General features: G+C 36.3%; 1 long non-coding RNA gene across 1 annotated transcript; it reads left to right on the forward strand.

Annotated features, from left to right (window-relative positions):
• The first annotated feature begins 48 nt into the window (after nucleotides 1–48).
• On the forward strand, nucleotides 49–14,305 carry LOC143690269 (uncharacterized). The gene is made up of 3 exons (XR_013179095.1): nucleotides 49–159; nucleotides 497–662; nucleotides 14,156–14,305. It is a non-coding gene; the product is annotated as an uncharacterized LOC143690269 (long non-coding RNA).
• The last annotated feature ends 5,963 nt before the right edge of the window (nucleotides 14,306–20,268 follow it).

Here is a 20,268-nt window from a genome sequence, read left to right on the forward strand (position 1 = left end):
TGGCAATCTAACTTCAAATTAAGAGCTTTCTTGAGTAAACCCAGTGTATTCAGATGGATTTGAAAATGATGGACTAGTCATAAATTATTATTTAATGGGATGATATCATAGCACAAGAGTGTAGCCACAGACACACTCCACCACTGCCACACAGTACAGGTAACTTAATGAGCAACATGAAGGTCTATTTGAAGAAACTCACCAAAGAGTAATGCACGTTTTAGTGGGGACTTGAATACATGGAACAGACAGTATACCCTACTCTTGGATGTGAAGACTCAATATTATGAGGAGGACAATTTGTGTCATTTTTTTTTTTTTACATGGGCAGGCACTGGGAATTGAACCCAGGTCTCCGGCCTGGTAGGTGAGAACTCTGCCACTGAGTCACTGTTTCCCAGTGTCATATCTTCTCTAACATTCCTCTCAATAGGAGGTGGTACCTAATTCCCCTTCTCTTGATTCTGGGCTGACCCTTGACTGCTTTCTCTTCTAGGCCTCAACCTCCCCAAAGTTCCAAAGTTCTACTCTTGGAACCCTGATCCTTCATATAAGCAGGATTATACTTCTTGAAACCTTATGGAGGGACCTTGAAATTATATGGATATAGAGGGAAGCCCATTTGAGCCCAGTGTCCAGTCATCCATCAAGTCTCAAGGCATGTGAGTAAAGATATCTTGGGCCTTATATGTCAGTTTCTTATCTAAGTGCCCCCAGTCAATGACTTATGAGGCATAAGAATTTCCCAGTCAAGCCATGTCTGAAATTATGAGATATAATAAAATGGTTGTTGTTAAAAAATAAAATAGGGCAGGCCGCGGTGGCTCAGCGGGCAAAGTGCTTGCCTGCTATGCCGGAGGACCTCGGTTCGATTCCCGGCCCCAGCCCATGTAACAAAAACGGAGAAACAGAATACAATAAAACAAGAAAATGTTTAAAGATGTTTCCCTTTCTTCCTTCCTTCCTTCCTTCTATCCTTCCTTCCTTCTCTCTCTGTCTTTCCTTTAAAAAAAAAAAAAAAAAAAGAAAAAAAAAATAAAATAAAATAAAATAACTAATTCTGGAGGAACCAGATATTCGGTGGGAAACAATGAACATTGACTCCTACATCATGCCACCTGCAAAACTAATTTGAAATAGATCCTAGACCATCCATGGTGGAAGGGAAAATGTCATCACTTTTAGAAGAGAATATGAGAATATCTAGAAGAAAATTTGAGAACATGACAAGTTATGTGGTCTCACTGGCTTCTCAGGTTGTCAGAGGACCACATTCCTTTTATAGGGTCTAAGACAGAATCATACCCTTGCTTTTTCTAATTTCCTAAGGCAGTCCACATTCCTTGGTTTATGGCCCCCTTCCATTTTCAAAGCCAGCTATCACCAGTTGAGTCTTTCTCATGGTACCATCTCTTTGATTCTCTCACTGTGCTTTCCTCTTCCACTTACAAAGATCCTTGGGATTTTATTGGGCATAGGATAATCCATGATAGCCTCCCTATTTTAAAATCAGCTCATTAGCTATCTTAATTTCATCTGACACATTAATTCCTCTTTGCTTTATAATCTAATATATATATATAGGGTTCCAAGGATTAGGAGATGGCTGTCTTTTTATTTTTCTTTTTTTTTGTATGCTGTATGGTGGGGTCACATTTCATTCATTTTCCATGTGAGTATCCTGTTATTGCAGCACATTTCTTGCATTTTTGCTTGTTTGTTTGTTTTGGGAAGTGCATGGGCTGGGAATTGAACCCAGGTCGCCCGCATAGCAGGCAAGAATTCTACCACTGAACTACTTTTGTACCCCCAGAAGGTGGTTGTATTTTGGGGGCTATTATTCTGCCTAGCCCACAGTGGAACATAAAACTTTCTTAAATTAGACAAAAAAAAAAGTCATTAACTAGAAAATAAAATATTTATAAATTAAATTTCATTTAAAATAAGAACTGTTTATTAAAAGATACTTTTGAAAGGAATGAAAGAATAAGTCAGACTTGCAGAAAATACGTATGATATAGATATCCAACAAAGGATACATTTCCAAAGTAGATAATGAATCACTACAAATCAATAAGGAAAAGACTAACAAGCCAATTATACAATAAGCAAAAGATTTTAATAGATATTTCACAAAAGAAGGTAATCAGATAGCCAATAAGAATATGAATGCTTGCTCAATAGTATCATTTATTTAGAAAATATAATCAAAACTACAAGATACCGCTAAACACTGATTGGACAGGCCATATTTTAAAAGAATAAGGGTGAGAATGAAAGTCGGAAAGATCGTGTTGGAAAATTGTTTTAAAAATAAGATATGCCTGCCTAATGACACAGAAATTTTCTCCTAATGGAGTGACAATATATATAAATGCATATCTCTATCAAAAGCATGAAAAATACTTAAAGCAGCTTTATTATTTTATTGTTCATATCTGAAAACAGTCCCAATTTCCATCAGCAGTAGAATGGATAAATTGTTACCTTCATGCAAATGAATATAATATAAAGCAATACAAATGTAGCAAACTACTCCTCCATGTTACAACATTATGCTGAGCAAAAGAAGACAGACCCAAATGAGTATATACTTTATGTTACCATTTGTGTGAAATCTATGAAAAAACCTAATTGATAGTGATAGAAATCAAAATGTTAATTACCTTTTAAAGAGAGTTATTGACTGGAAAGAAGAAAAAGAAAATATTATTGATTATTGGAAAGGTTTTATAACTTAACCTGTGTAGTAATTACATAGGCATTTAAATATGTGAAATTTTATCACATTCTATACTTAAGATTAATGTCCTTTTGGTGAGCTTATTATAATCCATTTGTAAAGTCGACAACAAAAAGTCAAAACAAAAGTATGTGATGTCTCTTAAATTTGTAGGCTTGAAGCAGGCACAGTATCACTTCTGCCCACATTCTTTTGACCAAAGCAAATCACACAGCCAAGCCCAAAGTCAAGAGTTGAGGAAGTGCATGCACTTCTACTGGAAGTATCTGCAAAGTCAAACAGAAAAGGATATGGATTCTTAAAGAGATGAAAACCTGGGGCGAATAACTCAATCTACCAAGTGGCCCTTTCATCTGGGCTACCACATTAGTGTCTTTCAATACAAGGAAACAGTCATTAGTTACATAGCCTTCACCTTAAAAACCTTAATGTGCCTCTAACAATTGATACATTTTGAGGAATTCATCATGCATCAGTCATCATGCTTTGTACCCCATCCACCCACCATCATGGATACGGTTTGTTGGATTAGCGGTGGATACCTGACACAACGGAGGTGCTGAGGTCTAAGAGGCTAAAGAACATGAGAGTTCTGTCCAGCAGGAGCATTCTCTACCGAATAATTTACTGGTGAATCCAATAGGATCTATTTAAAGTTTGAATTTCAGATATTAAGGAAACTGGGTCATGATCACAGCAAAATATTAGAAATATTATTAGGTCAAAGTCTACTCTTAGGCAAAAATTAACTACTTTTGTAATCTGAATAGCAATGAATGATACTACAGTTCTTCTTGTGGCTCGGATGTACTATTACTGAGATATTTTTCTCTTAACTGACATCCTTGTTTCTAGTTTCACAGAAAATCAAATCTACCTATTCTATTAGTATAGACATAGGAATCTATATGAAAGAATACAGCCCAAATCCAACAATGATTGTACTTGGATATTGGAGACTAGGGAAGTATTCTATTTTTCCTGAATTCATCAATTGTATTTTAAAATAATCCTGCATATTTTTAAAAATATATATAATTTGGTGATAAAATTAATTAAAGCTTTTCTCTACTGATCCACATATTCAGCACTTTGCCTGATGAAAGATATGATAAAAGAAAGATCATTTATCATTATTATTCATTAATGTATTTTCCCTGATGAAGTTAAAGACATGATTGGGACAAATAATGTCCCAAAGCTTGTTGTTATAGTGAGGTTACCTTGGAAGTCAGAAAGCAAAATAAAAGAAGACAAAGAAAAGATAGTATGAATGATTCTTAAGAAATTTAAATTTATTAAGAAAGATCATTTATCATTATTGTTCATTAATGTATTTTCCCTGATGAAGTTAAAGGTTATTTTTCCCCTGTTGGGAAGACCACACACTCAAGTAATACATCACTATAAAGGGTTATGTGTTGGCTCCTCTTCAATCTGAACCAAAAATAGATTCATTTTTTACAACTCTTGAAAAAATAAACCTCAAGAAATTAAATTTAAAAAAAAAGAAATTAAATTTCAAATTTATCATAGAAAATAAATTTGTACTAGGACAATCAAAAGTAAGATATTGTGCTATTTACAGAAGTACTAAAGAAGAGTAAATATTTCATATGATTGTAAAGCTACCATAGTTAGCAAAAATTCAACCCTTTTCCAGGATACTTAAATGCTGTTCCTTTCAGAGGTATCTATGGTCTACTGAGCCAGTATACTGCAATGTATATTTGGAGATACTTTAGTTAAAGATGTACCAATCCTTTGAAAGGTTGACATTCTCTTAAAGTTTCATAGGACTTTGTGGATGATTCATTGATTTTGTTCTCATGTAATTTTCATTATCCACATTACCTGCTTATTTAATTATTGCATTTTTCCTATTACTTTGACAATTATAATAGAATAGACCCATTTAGAGAAATATCCTTTAAGGAAATTTGAAATGGGTCATTTGATTCCCAGTTTTAGTAATGACATTTAAACTTATATGACATGTTCAAATCCTTGTCATAAAAGAGACACCAATCTCATCTGCCATATTGAAAGTTAAAGAAGCTACCAGGGGCACTGCCTTGATGTTATCAAATTTGTAAATGATACTAAAGGTGATTTTTTGCTTTACATCGTTTCTTGATTTTTCTTCTAAAAATTGTGAACATCCTCCTTTGTATAGCCCAGACTTCTTGGCAGGACATTCTAGGCACTTCATAATTGACTAAAATTCTTTCTTTCCAGGCAAAATCATATCACTCTTGTGTATCTGTTTTCCATCCTTACCATAATTCTTGCCATGATACAAAATGTGAAAGTGACATGTTCCCACCTTCTTTTCTATGCTGAACTTTTTTCCTGACATTGCCTGAGCCTTTGGTGAGTGTCAAAAGCACTTCTTTCTCTCTCATCTCTGGTATCCAAATGTCCAATGCCATGGGAAGCTTTCTCCAAATACCATCCAGCAGAACAGGCTGCATAGTGGTCCCAACTGCACGGATCATTGACTATGGGGCTGTTATGTACAGTTGTGCAATTTGTGTGCTGCACAAAAGCAACCAGAGGAGAGACCACACGCCAAGCCATGTTTCTGGCATGGGTCTGCATCCTCCAGGAAAAGAAGGGAAAGGGCACAGGTTTTATACCCAAAGGTGCCAACAGTTTTCTGAACCACACAGGGATAAGTCTACCTATGCCTAGAGGGAGAGCTTGGTCTAATATATTCACTCAGAAGAGGTTCCTTCTAATTCAAAAAAGGTGCTATAGAGGCAAGCAGTAACTTTTATTTGATATAGCACCTCATAGCTGTACATGCAATACTTTTTTCCCCATTAAATTTTGAAGTAAGAACAAACTAGGGATTTATCGACCTTTGAACAGTCACCCACTAACTACCCTATAGTCTGCCACACAGAAGACATTCAATAATTGTTGAATTCTAAATGAATCCCCCCTCTGGAGGACAAAACTGGGGAGCAGCATGCATCAAAATTTAGATACAGAAATGAAACCCTGCAATCAGCATTCTTCAAATACTTGTTTTATTTAGTTATGATTTAAAAGTTCTCCCCATCCTTTTCAAGGCATTTTATCAATTCAACTCATAGTAATGGGTAGGATGCCTTTGAATTAAAAAAAAATCTACTCCAAAATAAAATTGATTTGTTTTAATTCTGTCTACATAATTCATTGGGATAAAATTTCCTTATTAGTTTCTTCACAGGGAGGACAAATGCCTCATTAATTTTAAACATATCAATCTGAGAATGCTATACACATCAAATAGAATAATGACTGACATTATAAGGAACACAGTGCACTGCATACCAAAATCAAATTGCCCATTATTCACTCAGAACAAATACACACCTTTATTTGTACTTTGTAAGCTTCATGAGGAGAAATCTAATTAGATATTTGGACCATAGCGAGGGTATAAATCATAATGTGAGTCAGAGACTACCATTCTATCATTAGCAAGAATACCCTATATAATGTATACTGTAAATATAAGGATCTCATATGTAAAAATAGTATTTTATAGTTAGAAATCATTTAACGCAGATGTGCCCTTTTATCCAACTTCCAGTCTGTGCCTGTACCACCAGCTGTAATCGAAGTAATGTTTTCTTAATTCTACTTTTTGGCTCAATTAATTTTTAAAATCCCCATTTATATATTAAAGCAATAAAATGAACACTTTTATTTGTCAACCAAATGAAAATGCTTGATTTGCTTTGGGGCGCATGGAGGCGCCATGAGAAAGGCTTCTGGGGTGGCTGACAGTGTTCTCTTTCTTAACCTATGTGGCCTCCACACAAATGCCAAAATCGTCCTTTCACAGGGCTATTTCTTTTTCTCAAACTCTTTCAGTGGCTCACCCATCTCACTCAGAATGAAATCTAAAGTCCCTAATATTTCACACAAGCCCTCAACATTTGGCTCCTTCCGCCTTTCTCTCATCCACCAGCCACACAAGACACAGGAAGCTCCTGCTTTAAAAGAACCATCCTATACCCTGTGCCTTCAGCCTGGAAAGATCTACTCCCTGTTATCATCAGGACTCTCTTCTACATTTCATTCAGGTGCCTGCATTTCAGAGATGACTTCCCATCAAATGTTATCTTCTTACCCTTTTATTTTTCTCTATGCCACTTTTCACAACCTCATAAATGTTATAGTGATGTGTTTATATCATAAAATTCCTTCCACTAGAATATAAGCCCTAAGAGCAAAGACTTTATCAGTTTATTTATAACAGTGTCTACCGCCCAGAATGAGCTCAATAAATTTTTTTGTATAAATGAAATACCACTGGACTGCTAAATGTTCATGTATATCAAGTATATTTGTTAATAAAAGTAATTTAGTGTCATTATAGATTTATTAGTATAGTTAAAGTGACTGATAATTGAACTGACAAAATCAGAATATTTTGGTAAATCAAAATCACATGTGAAACCAAATTAATCTTTCAGCCATAACAATACATGTAGTGTAATTTAAGGATTCTTTTCCTCTTGACTATATCACTAATACTTTTGAAGTATAGATTCATATAGAAGGTTTTATACTCTTTCAAGAGGAAATTTTTGTAAGACTTAAATTTTTGTCCATGTTTGTAATTTTTGATGCATGCTAAGATATTGAAATTATGTAACATAACTGCTAGGAGAATGTTCTCGCCAGAGAAAATAAGTCCTCTTTGTAAGAATACTTAGTGTTCAGAATTGGAACAGTGCAACCTTTTCTGAATATCTGCCCGTGTCATTTGCTGATTGCACTGAACTGAAGAGCTATAATGTAAACAGCAGTTTGTACACCAGAGATGAATTTTGCATCATCTGCAACTTTATAGCTATTTTTCCACCATGGGCTCCTATTATTACTTCTGTTTCAAGGATATTTTAACTATGATTGCCAGTATCTCCTCCTTTCAAAACCAAGGATTCTTGGGCACCAAGCATAATTTTTAGGCCAGTAGTAAACAGAATCCATGGAGAATATCTGTCGATAGGCAAATTCGTATGGATTATGTTTAAATCTGTGGGCTATGGCTTGGTTTATGGGGTGAAAATGTAAAGGAACCAATGATGCTAATGTGCATCTCACTTCCTCTACTTTTCCCAACAAAGCCTATAGCTATTACTATATGATTTAATCTAGATTCAATAAAAAGATCCTCCAAAAGCATTGTAGAGTTTTGAATTTGAAGAAGAGAATGTCTTTTAGCCTAACTAATGGGTTAGTTAATCCAACCAATGGGTAGAATTTTGTTCCAAAAAAGACATGTTCAAGACCCAATCCCTGGTCCTTTGACTGTGCACTTCCTGTAAATAGGACCTTTGAAGACAGTATTAGTCGAAATGAGGGAGGTCAAACTAGATTAGGTAGTCCCTTATCTAATATGACTACTGCCCTTATTAGGAAAGGAAACATAAATGTAATAAGAAAGACAGAGAAAGAGATGGTCACATGACAGAGGCAGAGATTGAGTAATGCTACCATCAACCAAGTGTGCTGGTGTGAAATGATGTATGTGTCCTAGAAAAGCCATGTTTTAATCCTAATCCCATTTTGTAAAGGCAGCCGTTTCTTCTCAACCCTATTCAGCATTGTATGTTTGAAACTGTGATTAGATCATCTTCCTGGAGATGTAATTTGATCAAGAGCAGTTGATAGACTGGATTAGGTGGAGACATGTTTCCACCCATTTGGGTGGGTCTTGATTAGTTTACTGTAATCTTATAAAAGGAAATATTTTGGAGAAAGCCAAAGATGCTGAAAGTGCAGAGAATGAATAGCCACGAGAAGCAGAGTCTACAAGCCAGAGACCTTTGGAGATGAAGAAGGAAAATGCCTCCCAGGGTGCTTCATGAAACAGGAAGCCAGGAGAGAGAGCTAGCAGATGATGCCATGTTTGCCATGTGCCTTTCCAGATGAGAGAGAAACCCTGACTGTGTTCACCATGTGCCTTCTCACTTGAAAGAGGAAACCCTGAACTTCATTGATCTTCTTGAAGGCCAATCTTTCCCTGGATGCCTTTGAGTGGACATTTCTATAGACTTGTTTTAATTGAGACATTTTCTTGGCCTTAGAACTGTAAACTAGCAACTCACTGAACTCCCCTTTTTAAAAGCCATTCCGTTTCTGGTATAATGCAATCCAACATCTAGCAAACTAGAACACCATGGAACTCCTTGGATTGCCAGCCACTGACCAGAAACCAAGGAAGAGACACGGAATGGATTCTTCCCTTTAAGAGAAACATAGCCTACCAACAGCTTGATTTTAGACTTCTAGCTTCAAACAATGTTTCCATTGTTTAAGACAACTAGTTTAGGGTACTTTGTTACTGCAGCTTTGCCAAACTATAATAGCCATTTATTTATTAAGCAAATTTAGTAGGTGCCTATTATGTGAGTGCAGAAACACAAAGATGGTTAGGACACTATTGCTGCCTCTTAAGGGACTCAAAAATGAGTAGAGGGCGGGCCGCGGTGGCTCAGCGGGCAAAGTGCTTGCCTGCTATGCCGGAGGACCTCGGTTCGATTCCCGGCCCCAGCCCATGTAACGAAAACGGAGAAACAGAATACAATAAAACAAGAAAATGTTTAAAGGATGTTTCCCTTTCTTCCTCTCTTCCTTCCTTCTATCCTTCCTTCCTTCTCTCTGTCTTTCCTTTAAAAAAAAAAAAAAAAAAAAAAAAAAAAAAAAAAAATGAGTAGAAATAGGTCCCCCTAAATCATTCCTCTAAAGAGTCCAGTAGGGAAGACAACCATATAAAACAATAATCACAAACATTACAAGTGGAGCCATAGTGACATGCCCAATATATCATAGGACATCAGAGGCCTGGGAAATTTAAGATAGGTTTTCCAAGGAAGATGATACTTGAGATGTCTTATAAAGTGACATCTCATTTTATATAATTTATATAATATATGTAATATAAGAGGGAGGGTGAGTGGTAGAATTCTCTCCTGCCATGCGGGAGACCCGGGTTCAGTCCATGCACTTCCCGAAGCAAACAAACAAGCAAACAAGCAAAATTTCAAGAAGTGGTGCCACAATAAATGGATACTTATATGGAAAAAGAATGAAATGTGACCCCTCTATACAGTATACAAAGAAAAAAAAACGAGTAGGGTTTCTACAAATGAATGGATAGTGTAGCTGTGAGGGAGGCCATTTCATAGAGTACTGCTATAAGTCATAGGATGGTGAACAAGAGGCTAGCGATGAGAGCAAGACTCAAATTAAGAAGGCTTTAATACACATGCAAGGCCTCAGGCATCCAGCAGGAAATTGTCTTGATCATCGGGTGGGTGTGACATGAAGGGGCATAAGACTGAAGGCAAAGGGACAAGTGGGGAAATGCAATTTTCCAAGCAAGACGTCATGAGGATTGACCAGTGTTGGAGTGGTATAGATAAAAAAAAGTATATATATGAAAATATTTCAGAAAGTAAATCAGGAAGACCTTCTTTGCTTATTGGATGAAAGTACATGAGAGTAAGAAGAAGAAAAGAAAAGTAGACGATTCACAAGTGATTGAATGATTGATGATATGGGAGAAATTGAATGGAAGCACAGCTATATGTCTGATAATAGTTGAAGTGCATTGTATTGTGATTTTAAATATTGCTGCACCTCCCTCTGGATCAATTATACATTTCCACCTGTTCAAATCAGGTTTTGCCATGTGATTTGCTCTGGCTGATGAAATGGGAACAGAATTGATGTGGGTCACTTTCAAGATAAAATTTAAACAGCAATTGCAAGACTTTTCTGTGTTCTCTTTTTTTCTCAAGCATGAGATTAACAAGGACTCTGATGGGGCTATTCATTTAGTCTGGATCCTGGATTAAGACAATTGGATGAGACAATCTTCAAACAGAGATGCCCCTGACTTAGAAAGGCCATACAGCATGAGAGAGAAATAAACCTTTGTTGTTGCAAATTACTACCCTTTCTGGGATGTTAATTTTTGTTAATAACCTTGGAATTATCAATTCAATAGTTGTTCTATTATTAATCAAAGTAGAAGTAATTGTCTAACAACTTCTACAGGAGTAAATGAGGTGAACTTGATGGGAGCTTAGAGTCAATGAGTAATGATGTCAGGACAGAACTGTAAAGAACTATCATGAGACAGGTGCAGAGGATAGTGACTTAGCTTTAACTCAAGTAACTCCAAGGGAAAAGTTTTTCCCTGAGGCCAAAGAGTGAACTTGGGATTCAAAGAGAAAAGTCACTAATTTTTATGATAGCATTAGAGTTTAAAGGAAAAGGCTGATCTGCCCTAAAGGAAGTGCCTGCAACTTGAATACAAGCAAAACACAACGCCTGGGGTGGACACCAATTAATGATAGAATTCTGCTAAACCAATTTCACTGCATGAGACTGCATCTGCAATCAACTGAACGTATACAGTTCATATCCTGACATTCCTCTGCAATACAACAAATGGTTATTTGGGCATTTTTAAACTGCTAAGTGGCACATGCACTGCATTGTAGTAAATAGAATGGAAGGTTCCCACTGAGATTGAATGTAGTAAAATCTGTGAATATAGTTTTTGGAAGAGAGTTCCCACTTCTCTCTGCTACATTTCTCTGTGTGATAGCAGTAAACAGTTACTCAAGACAGAATATAGGCATTTTTTTATATTTAAGGTTCCAGAAAATGTGTGTTATATACAACTTTGCTTAGGAGACTACTTGAGGACGGTGCTTTAAAAAAGAACTGAGCAAAAAATGAAGACCTGGAAGCCAGAAAAGAGAGAAGGAAATTAATAGGAGGATTGATGATGGTATTAAAGGTAGCTTGATGGAAGGAGACATAAGAAGTTTGAAACTGCTAAATGATAGAGACAAGGGCAAAATGAATATATGTCTGTGGGTTGGGGGGTGGGTAAGGCAACATCAGCAAGTCTAAGAAAGAAGGGGTGACTAAACTAAACCAAAAGAAAAACATGGAGGGCGAGGGCATCTGGCACAGTCCCGACTCTATTCCTCTCCAGCAAGCTGTCGCTGGTTGTGTTCATATGCTTTGACTCAGTCAGTCAGGTAGTGGCACAAAATATTAATATGCTAGGGGAAAGTCACCTATGAACCAATGCAACGTCTGCGTTATTTGCCTAGTCACCTGTTACATGTGTGCTGTTTGACATGACAAGAAATTTGAATTGTAACAGAACTGGCTGCATAAAGTATTAATTATGTACATCTTGTCTACATAAATGACACCATATTGTTAAATAGCTAATACTTGTTTACCCTCAACAATACCATCTTCAGATTTATCTGTGGTCATGGATAGAGATAACATTTAATCAAATTACTCGTTCTGAGAGTTTTTCAGAGTTTTAAGATGTGATTACTGTGATTATAAATATATTTCATATTGTTTCTAATAACTTGTGCCTTCCAACTGTTAGACTTTTCCTTGTTTTTGTTTACTCCCTCATGAATGTATTGATTTTCCCTTTTTCCTCCACCAGTTTAAAAATACATATACTATTTCTATTCTTTAATGTTTTTATTCTTTAATATTTGTTTTTGTCTTTATGGCATACTTATCTTCACAAAGTTTATAAACAAAGCCTAAAGTCAACATTATTTCTATCTCCCTCACTAATAATACAAAGGCTATAACACAGTTTCAATCTCCCTGAACATCTAGGCACACCCATTCCATTTTATTATTATCTGGAATTTTCTATATTAATCTAAATTTGTTTATATTATTATTGTTCTATATTTAAAGTAAAAAATATTTGTCTGCCATTGATTTTATTGATTTATTTGCACACAATTTCTCCTTACATTCCCTGCTTTTCTCTGGGTTTATTTTCCTTCATATTGAAGTAAATCTTCCAGTAGCTTTTGCAGTGACGGCCTATAGGAAATGAACTCTCAGTCTTTGTCTATCTTTATTTTAGTGTCACTCCTGAATGATGGCTTAATTGAGAATAGAATTCTAAGTTGACAGTCATTTTCCTTCAGCTCTTTGTTTTCAAGCATTCTATTTTTGAGGATTAAGCCTTCTGTCACTTAAATATTCCTTCTTTTATAAGTAATCTGAATATTCTCTTATCTCTTTTAAGACTTTCTAATTATCTTTGAAAAAAGTATCATTTGCCTTCTGCAAGAAAAAAAGATTTAAGTAAGGGAGAATGAGTAAACATTTAAAAAGAACTGAAACACACCATTATATTTTGTACATCAGTACGCCAAAGACCTAACAATATTGATTCTTTACTAAAAGAAACCAAAGAACAGTTTCTTCCCCTAGAAGAAATAGATTTATTCCTAACAGAAGCCAAGGATCAATTTTTACATCCAACATTTTCTTGAGATGAACTAGCCTTTATTTTCCATAAGTCTCAAAATCTTATCATCAATGGACAGAAAGTTTTTAAACAGCAAGGTGGAGAGAGTTTTCTAACAGAGGCTTTGGAAACACAGAAAAATAACCTTCCTGTGAAGTCTGCTGCTTATTCCTATAAAACACATTAGAGGGGTGATGCAACGGTGGCTCAGTGGTGGAATTCTTTCCTGCCATGCTGGAGACTCAGGTTCGATTCCCGGAGCCTGCCCATGCCAACAACAACAACAAAAAAAGCGCTTAGAGAAGAAAATATTGCAGTGGCAGCAAGCAGACAACTAGAAGCTCACTACAAAGTCTGTTGATTAATCATGATCAATCCATCAGAAGTATCTGTTCTGGAGCATTCTGGCAGCATTCTTTCTCATTTATCTAAATACTGAGGCGGTGGGATTTCACTGTAATCTCTATAATTTATTTCATTATTGAAAAAGTTAGTGCAATTGTGAATATTTTATGACACTGGAGAAATAAAAATAGGCTTTAAAATATGTATCAAATTGCCAATGAAACTGCTCAGATGGCAGACAACGCAGTTTCCAAGGTGAAAAGTTTTATTGAATAAATGCAGAGATAGCTGTTTTCAGAAAATCACATTTTCCACAGTCCCAAGTGAGACATGTCCTTACACATCACAACATTAATAGTCACATTGTGTTACTTGACTTACTGCAACATAATGCAGTGTGACTAATGCAACCTGATGGTACCGATTCATGTAAGAGAAAAATCCATCACCTCGGAAATGTTAAGCAAAGATACACTTTTCTGAAAACGAAGGTTAAATAAATCAAAGTTCTCAGAAGAAGAAAAAGTCATGAAAAACAGAGTGTTATTCCAAGGCACATTTCAATCCACCTTTGCAATGATCTCTGGCTACATTAGAGAAGAGAATTGTCATCAAACATCAAAAGCCCTTAAATTGTTTGAGCTCAGCAGTAGTTACTTCTTATACAATATTTTCCTCTATAGTACCAAACATCCAAAGCAATAGCCTCTTCACCATTTTTATCATTCATTGTCCAGGTGACTGCTTCAGGGGCCCAGTAGACAACCTAGTGTCATTTCTCCTTCAGCATGTCCAGATATGAACTTGGAACATTGAGGTGATAAGAAGATACTATTTTTTCAAGTCCAAGTGTTACAGATTATTAAAGAACTACAACCAACTGAGTAAAACAGAGTCACTACAAGGCCTCTGGCTGGATTTTGGCTGTTTTGGTCTGTATTCTTTTCTTGTAAGAAAAAAAAGTATAGATCTTTGTCTAATTATAAATACCCTGGACAGATATTAGAAAACAGAGGTTGGACCAGAGAGAAAAAGCCCTACAGGATGTGAGAAGGAGGCTACAGAGGTATTTGGATTACACTACTAAGTACAAAAGACATGTGCTAATAAAGTGAGATTATTTCACAATTTTTACTTCAAGTATTGCCCAATGAATATCTTTCCTCCACCTAAACTCCACAACAGAGTTTCTTATTATTATTATTAAAGTAATACAGTTTTATTACTTTAAAGTTCAAATGTTAAATAAGTGTTTGGAACTTTTTATTTTTCTGATTAGACTGGATGCTCCTTGAGCCTATTTCTAACAATCACTGGGCATCTACTTCCTGTTAGTTGCTTAATATATACATTATGCTATTCTGAAAGGTTATGTTCTGTTATTTCCACTTTCTAGATGAAAAGTTGAGGCGAAGGGATGCTAAGTGAGTTGTCATTTTAACATAGCTAGTAAATGGCAGTGTTGGGATTTTAATCCAAATCTGCAGGATTCAAGCATATGCTTTCACATTATCCACAGGGCAAAGAGAGTGCCTGTCACATCATAAGCGCTCAATATTCAGAGTCATAGACTCTAAAAGTTGAAGTGGGGTGAAGTGTTCATTTGCTTCAATGCCCAAATGAACTAGCAAGCATCTATGTAACATTTCAACAACTAGTTACCAAGGAACGGCAGGTAGAGCATTTTCTAATTAGGATCTTTTAGAGGTTATCTGTGTCATTGGTATACATATATTTATAACCACCGTAAACTTCTTAAAACTGAACAAAACTCATCCACCCAAGAAAAGATTAGTGACATTCACATATTCAATTCAATGCAGCCACTGAGAGTAAGATGATTTAAGTAAGTACTGGCTGTTAGATTGGTGGCCTCTAATTAACCACGCTTCCCAGTTCTTGTAGCCCCCTCTCACGTGGAATCTGGTTTTGAACCTGTGACTTGCTTTGAACAATGGAATAGCGGCAAGCATTATCTAAGCAGAGACTTGATTAGATGTTTGAAATTGGAGCTTATTCTCTTGAAAGCCAGTGACCATGATATAAAGAAGGTGGGCTCACAAGATACAAAGAAATTGGGCTCACTTCTGAATGCTGAGACATCACTCAGCAAGAGATCCTGGAACAGGAGAAGTTGTCTTGGAGATCCCAGCCTGGTCAAATTCCCAGCTGAATGTAGCCATTGGAATAATCAGAACTGCAGTAGATGGAGCCATCCAGGTAAGCTCAGTCGACTCACAGAATCATGACAAATAATAAGTTATTTTACACTATCAATTTGGAGATGGGTTATTATTCAGCAATAGATAACTGATACACTGTTCTTTCAGACTCTCTCACCTATTGAAGGAGTGATAATTCTGTAAGTCACTAAAAATTACAAAAATAATATAAACAATGGCAATATAAATAACTTTACTTCTTCACCAAGGCACCCATCCCAACTTCCTTCATATAGATTTTTAGATCTTTTACTTCCGTAGATAGCCTACCCAATCATTAAATAGATTGTAGATGTAGGTGGTTCATTTAATAAAATGAACATAATAAAGGAAATGTTATTGATAATAATAATGTCTACTACATACTGGATGCATATTCCTATTATATTTGAGGCATTGTGAAAATTTACTTAAATTCATCTAACAACTCCCTGAGATATGGATTATTTTCCTTATTTTATAACTCTGAAAACTAGGACTCAGAGATAGTTTGTGAATTTGTACAAGATTAGATAGATATAATTGGCAGCAACAAATTCAAACTGAGGTACATCTGGTTCTTTGAACCTTTTTCCATTATTCTGTCAACAGAACAGCTTCAAGTAGTACTTGGGGATGAATAGTGAAGGATCCTCAATAACACATACATAAGTAAATTGCCCTCTGTGAGGTGAATTATAAAATCAGTACATAACTTGATATAAAAAGTAGACAATGTCACCTTAAAAAGACAGAATGAACCTCTGGCTCAAGCAGAATATGGCTATATATTAGTTTATAGCATTAAGTTTATGTAAGGAAAGAGTGCAAGCAATTTGAAGGAAACATAATTAGAGCTCAAAAAACACGTGTCAAAGAGAAAACAATGCAATGCTGATTTCAAGAAACTATTCTGAAGGAGGGTGTGCCAGTTTGAATCTATGGTGGACCCCAGAAAAGCCATGTCCTTTAATCTTCATTCAATATTGCTGGGTGGGAGCACTTTGTTCCCATGCAGATGTGACCCACCCAATTGTGGGTAGTAACTTTTGATTAGATAGTTTCCATGGAGATGCGTCTCTACCCATTCAAGGTGGAGTTGCTTACTGGAGCCCTGTAAAAGGGAATAATTTCGGAAAAAGCTACAGAGCCCATACAGCCAGGGACCTTTGGAGATGAAGAAGGAAAATGCCCCAGGGGGAGCTTCACAAAACAAGAAGCCTGGAGAGAAAGCTAGCATATGCTGCCATGGTCACCACGTGAGAGAGGAACCCTGAACGGCATTGACCTTTTTTTTTTTTTTTTTTTTTTGTACATGGGCAGGCACCGGGAATCGGACCCAGGTCCTCTGGCATGGCAGGCAAGTGTTCTTGCCTGCTGAGCCACCGTGGCCCACCTGACATTGACCTTCTTAAACCAAGGTATCTTTCCCTGGATGCCTTAGATTGGACATTTGTATAGCCTTGCTTTAATTAGGACACTTTCACAGCCTTAAAACTGTAAACTTGCAACTCATTAAATTCCCCTTTTAAAAAGCCGTTCTGTTTCTGGTATATCAAATTCCGGCAGCTTTCAAACTGAAACAGAGGGTAGCTTAGCAATTATATGTTCAGTTGATTCAGCAGGTATTTCTCCATGAGGACATAGACTCATAAAGCTAGAGAGTTTGATTCCGATATTTAGTTGGTCCATTCAGCCAATTCTCCTTGCTCTTCATACTCTCTACCAATTACAATTTGACTTATCATGTCCCATTGTAAATGTGTAAATTTGATGTACTGATTTATATATTTAGCCCAATTAACTCTGAGGCATTAAGAAGGCCTAACCCCTGCTGACTCCAATGAAGTGATGCTACTCTGAGGTTTCTGGGTATACAACCAGTCAGCCATAGAAATTTGACCTCTTTAAATGTATCAGTCATTGCTTGTCTCATTTACTCCCATGTCTGAGGGAATTCCTGGCTAATGCCCTTACTGAGAGAATGGAGAACCACATAATCCTCCCCTTAGCTGAATGAGCTAAGGTTGCACAACTGACCTACATAGAGTGTGATATACTCTATCACGAATCCCATGACTCTGAACCCACCTCTGGGATTCAATTAACTCTGCACAGATATAGGATATTTAAGTGATATTAATGATCTTGAATCTCCAAATCATTATAAAAATGTTGAACACATTTAGAGGGTAAATGAATGGAGAAAAAATGAGCTTTTGTAACAAGTGATAACCAGACATTTGTGTGAGGATATGATATGGACGTGCTTGATGCCTGGCCAAAGGACACTCTCTTGATAAAGACATTAACTGCCAAAACTCTAAGGCACAAAAACCCAGAACAGACACCACCTTGGGGAGCATCAGGTAGAGGCAGACTGACACCTGGTCATTCCAACTCCTAACTCGAATACCAATGGAAGGCTTGTCCTTGCTTCCTTGTTGACCAGCACCTCCTGCCAACAGTGAATGCTGTGTTGGACCAGTTCCCTAGACCTCTTGTTAAAGGTATCCACCTGCCCTGTTTCAGCCCTCAGGCCAATGGACCTTAGAGATTCTGGTGCCTTCCACCTTTAGATATGTTGTGTACCCTTGACCTAGTTTCTGCATATTGGTTTTATTGGCAGCTTATGTTTAAGCAAGTAAACAAATTGTGTTGAGCATCCAAACTATGGTCGTGCCAAGTCTGCTTTCAATTTGCAATCATTTCTCAAATCATTTTATGGTAATTTTACAACAGCTACACAACAACAGAATACCTCTGACCTTCACCAAGTTAATTAGGCTCTAGAGTTCATATGTACAAAATAAGGATAATAACATAATGCCTACATCAAAGAATCATAAAGATTAAATGAGTTAATACATGTAAACCATTTAGAAGAGTGTTCGTTATTTAGTTAGCACTCAGTAAGTTTTCACAGTGGTTAGGATGATGATGATGATGAATATGAGACTATCTAGGGCAACCTGGTTCAAAAAAGGTGAATTGGGCTGATCAGAATATCCCTGACATGATTTACACAAGAGACAAAGAGTTATCAGTTTCTGGTTTAAACTAGGACATGTAGAGTCTACTGGTTCATGAAAAGAATGAGCAAGCAAAAAAAAAAAGGTGAATGTGGTTAAAAGAGGAAAGTTGAAAGGTTATTTATATATTACTAGAATAAACATTAAAAGAGGAAGCATAAAACTGTATAGCAGAGTGAGCCCTAATGTAGATAGTAAACCAGAGTTAATAATACAAGTATAAGAATGACCGCTCGTGGGTTATAACAAATACATGACAAGGCGGTACTAATAGAGTGGTATGTGGGAAAAAATACACCTAATGTAAATAATGGATAATAAGACTATTTTAATAAACTCTCATCAATTATAACAAAGATAACTATTGTTAAAAAAATACAATTATTTAAAAAGTGTTATCGTCAATGGCAACAAGCGTTCCACACAATTGCAAAGTATCGGTGCTGAGCTGATACACAGAAATCCTACATTTTATGCATGATTGTTTTGTAAACACATAACTTCTCTAATAAAAGAAAAGAATGAGAGGAAAATAAATCCCACAAATAGAGATTTGCAAATACGAGAGAAACTACAAAGCTCTCAGGCATGAAGAGAGAGCCTATGTTCTAGATATTCAGTTCTCTGGATTCTTTCAACTCCTTCCTGGTAAAACTTGCTTTGTGTCTTCTTTTTACACAACTGTGGAATTGCTAGTTGTATCTTACAGTGCACAGTGCCCTCCTTCCTATCCACCAACCCCTGGCACCCCACCATGAGCCCCTTAAATGGCTTTCTGACTCTGGCACTTGTAACTGTACCCTTTGTTCCAATTTTCTGTAGTTTCATTCTCTTGAACTACTCTAGTCTTTTCCACCTTTTTCTGCTTCCCTTGTCATTCTTCATTTGAATGAACTAAATTAGAATACGAACAGCATTGCAATTGGAAATAAAAAATGATCTGAAATCCACAGGAAATTAGATTGAAGTGAGTATAAGAAATAGAGTCACCTCCTAGACACAGCATGTATTTTTATGGGCTCTGTGCTAAGAAAGATGCACCCCACCAGGGCCTATAGCAAAAGTATTCAATTACTTGGGGTCATTTCATTAATATAAATTCCTGACATTCACATCCTACATTCCATCCCCAGCTTTCTGTTTATCTGTCTCTCTCCATTACCTCTCTCTGCTCTCTGCTTTCTGTCTTGCTTCTCTCTGTTGTTTTTCCTTGGTTTGTGTCTGAGCTATCACTTCTAAAACGCTGCATTTTAAGCTGCCATTCAAATCTCTGAGGAGTCTATGCATAGTTTCTGAAAAAAAAAACTGTATCATACAGCTCAGATTCTGATGGTTAAAAATTCATTAATGGGAGCAGATTGATAGTATGTTGCCACTTTAATTAAAGAGGACTATGGAATGGCATTTTAAATAGCTGTGTCATTTTCTAAATAGACATCGCTCCACTGTAAGGAAAAAGACTTAAATTGAACCTGAAGTTGAACCATTTGTTTTCCAGTAAAATAGGACATTTCAGCTTAAATATTTAATCAACTAACAAAATATTCATTGTCAAAGAGAAGGATTGCTTCAATTTCTTATTTCTTTGCCTGACTCCCGGTACTAAGAAAGGCTCCA

Source organism: Tamandua tetradactyla, chromosome 7 (assembly GCF_023851605.1).
Source record: "Tamandua tetradactyla isolate mTamTet1 chromosome 7, mTamTet1.pri, whole genome shotgun sequence".
Lineage (NCBI taxonomy): Eukaryota > Metazoa > Chordata > Mammalia > Pilosa > Myrmecophagidae > Tamandua > Tamandua tetradactyla.